Source organism: Phoxinus phoxinus (assembly GCF_949152265.1).
Source record: "Phoxinus phoxinus genome assembly, chromosome: 8".
NCBI lineage: Eukaryota > Metazoa > Chordata > Actinopteri > Cypriniformes > Leuciscidae > Phoxinus > Phoxinus phoxinus.
Window position 1 is genome coordinate 30,471,659 of NC_136883.1, and position 3,552 is coordinate 30,475,210.

Sequence of the window (3,552 nt, forward strand, 5' to 3'; positions counted from 1 at the left end):
TGGCTATCATTAGCACTATGATACTGTGAGTGGGGCTTTCACAGATTTTTCAGTAAAGTGTGAGAATGATTGAACATGGAGTGCAGTGCTGCAATAACAGTTTTCTTTGCCCTGTCTGACGTGTGATTAAGTTACAAAAGAGAATGTATTTGCAACAGGTGCCTCTAATACGGAGCAGGCATGAGTCTCTCTCTCTCTCTCTCTCTCTCTCTCTCTCTCTCTCTCTCTCTCTCTCTCTCGCTCTCTCTAACCTCCATGAACCTGCCAGGGAAATCCGATTCCTGCGTACACACAGTCAAATACTACTCTTAGTCGCAGAGCAAGGGGCATAAGTAGAGGAAAAAAAAAACTTATTTAGAGTATAGCTAGTTTCATGAAGAGTTATAAACACCTAGTAGCTAAATGACTACGTATTTGCTTTACTTTTATTTCATAAACTTTAATTAATAAATCATTAACAAACATTATATAATGCTTAACATATCATTCATATTTGTTCACATAGCTAGAAATGCTAAATGTTCAAAATCTTCAAATGATTTTAGCGACAGATGGTTTACAATGATTAAAAGAATCAGTAATAAATCATTAACAAACATTAACGCTTAACGGATCATTAGTTAATATATAGTCAAATAGCTTTGAGATATGCATTAATGTTTAAATCAACTTATTAAACATTACATAGTGATCAACAGATCATTGTTTAATGTAAATAAAATGTTAACAAATTTTGAATGTGCAAATTACTGCACTTTTTTTACATTTACAAATGTTATGAAATAATTAGCGTAATAAGTCGTTTTGAGCACATTACTATTCATGTTAATAGGCTATTCTTCATTAACTTGGGTCCAAAACATATTTTTATTGCTATAACACTATACTTTATCCAGGATATTCTTGGATCATACATCAGAGAAAGCTATTGATCATTTATTAAAACAATGTTATATAAACAGTATAAACAAATTGACCCCTGGCTGCACAAATATATGATCAATAAGTTATATTTTTGCATTGCTTTAACTCATCGAAATAAGTTTTTGTCACTTTTTAAAGTCAGTTTAATGTGATTTAAGTTTAAATGAATTAATGTACTTAAAAAAATGAAGGCAGTAACTTTTATTTACAGTGTGTATACTGTTGACCCCTTAACCAACCAACCTTAAACTTACCCATGCCACCAAACCTGTCCCTAACACTATCACACTTCAATAGCTGGAAGTGTTTTACAAGAGAACATTAACAAAATAAGTGCATTGTACCTCAATTATTTTTTAACACAAGTAGTTAAAGACACCTATAAAGTGGGACCAGTCATTCTTATATTGTTCATTTTTTCAGTTGAACATCGGATGACTCAGCTAAACGACTTTTTGCATTTGTACACTTGCAAATGCAGGAAAGTGCATTAGGTATGAACTGAAGTTTACTGACATTTGTAATTTACATTTAATAATGATCTTTTAATCATTATGTAATGTTTAATAAGTTCATATTATAAACATTAACAAGCATAGTTCCAGCTATTTGAATATTTACTGATCCATTAAGCATTATGTAGGCTAATGTTTGTTAATGATTTATTAATGAAAGTTATTATAAAGCGTTACCTATGTTTTTTATTGTAGGATACTTGGAGTTCTTATTGGTTGATTTGGATTGGAATTGGATCTCCTCCCACACAGTTTAATTTCACATCCTCTTGATCACTTGATAAATAAGGCTGTCAGCACAAGTCCATTGTTAAGACTGTATTTACATAGCTTGTTGCCGAATAAGCGTGTCAAATACTGTGCTCTGCTTGTTGGCAAGCTGCCGGGAAATTTATTTCATTCACTGTCAATTGAAACAACAGTGGGCGAGTCTATCTGGGGTTTTTTTTTTTTTTTTTGCCTCTTCCATCCAATCCCTGTCTCAGGGGGGCATGTCAGAAATGTTGGGGAGCCAATCGGCAGGGTTTATTGCTGAACTTTTGCTACTTTGAGCAAGTTAATACACTGAGAGTCGTCGCCCCGCCTGCTCTACTCCAGCCAGTCTTTAACCCTTTATGTGCATGAGTGATCAAAATAGCATAGAAAAGTGATATTTTTTTATATCTTTTTTTTTTGTTGGTTACACTTTATTTTAAGGTGTCATTGTGACAGTGTAATTATATATATTAAGTACTGAGTAATATTAATTAACTACATGTGCTAGGGTAACTATGTGTTAGAATTAGGGTTTGGTTGAGGGTTAGTTGCATGTAATTATACATAATTTACTGTTATTACTATGGTAAGTACATATTATAACAAGGACACCGTAAAATAAAGTGTTACCATGTTTTGTTTTGTTTTTTCATGAATGAAAAGAAAGTAGCCTTTACATTAAAATGACTCAAACCAAAAGGTCAAAGAACAAGGTGCATTGGGTCATCTCAGGAAGGATAGTATATTATAATTTATTTGGGGGGGGGGGGGGGGGGTTGCACCCTTACAGTCTCTGCATGTCCCATTGCGAGAATTCACACCCGAATGAGAATCCCTTGCACCTCATGAGGTCATTCTATGGAATTTGCAAGCTTCCCAGTCCACTGAAAATTCCTCATGTGCAGGTAATGCACACTTTGCGTCAAACAAAAACAGTTTTAGAATCTGATTTGGATGTATTTGCCAGGTACTTTTATGAGGAACATGGCTGTCACTGATATTAGATATAAAAAATTAGTGGGACCTTAGAAGATACAAATGTTCATACTCAGCAATTATTGCTAATTAAAAATGTTTAACGGATAAAGAAATGAATAGCACATTTGAGAAATGTCAATGATCACTCATGTGAAACTAAGATGTATCATTAAAAAGCTGTTTTGTTCTGCATGGAGAAGGTTGCCCCTTCATGGGCACCTTCATGTTGACACCACGTCATCCGAGTGAATTCATTAGGCTACTACAATAATAATAGCATAGAAGCAATAGCATTGCAGCCACCACATTGCTAATTCTCTCTTTTAGAGATCATTGTTTTTTTTCCATATTTTCATGTGTATTATGAGAAAATATAGACTATAATAGATATATATAATGCATCCAAACCTATAGGTGTCAGTATAATGTCCAGAACTTATGGTACTTTTGCAGTAATTAAGAGGCTGCTAAATATTAATAACAACTTTCTGTGTGCACCTTTAAATACTTTGAATGGTTTGTTATTATCCTGTGCAGATGCCATTTGTCTTATGTATATATTAGATGATCTTTTGTATTTGTATTGTAAAAAAAAGAAAAAGAAAGAAGAATGGTTGTGTAGACACATGCAAACAGCTTCTGACTCCACAAAACTCAAAATAAAGTTATGACCGGAGTAAAGTTGCATTGACATCATCTTGGAAATGTTTGTTAAATATTTTTTGGATTTTTACATTAGTTTTAATTTACTCGCAATTCTTCCTCTGCTTAGAATAAACAATCATCTTAGGATATATGAAGAAATAGAAGTAGATGGATGTTACGCCTTTAAGAGTTAAGAAACTTGAAACCTTGTTTGCGCAACAATCAGTGCAGCTCA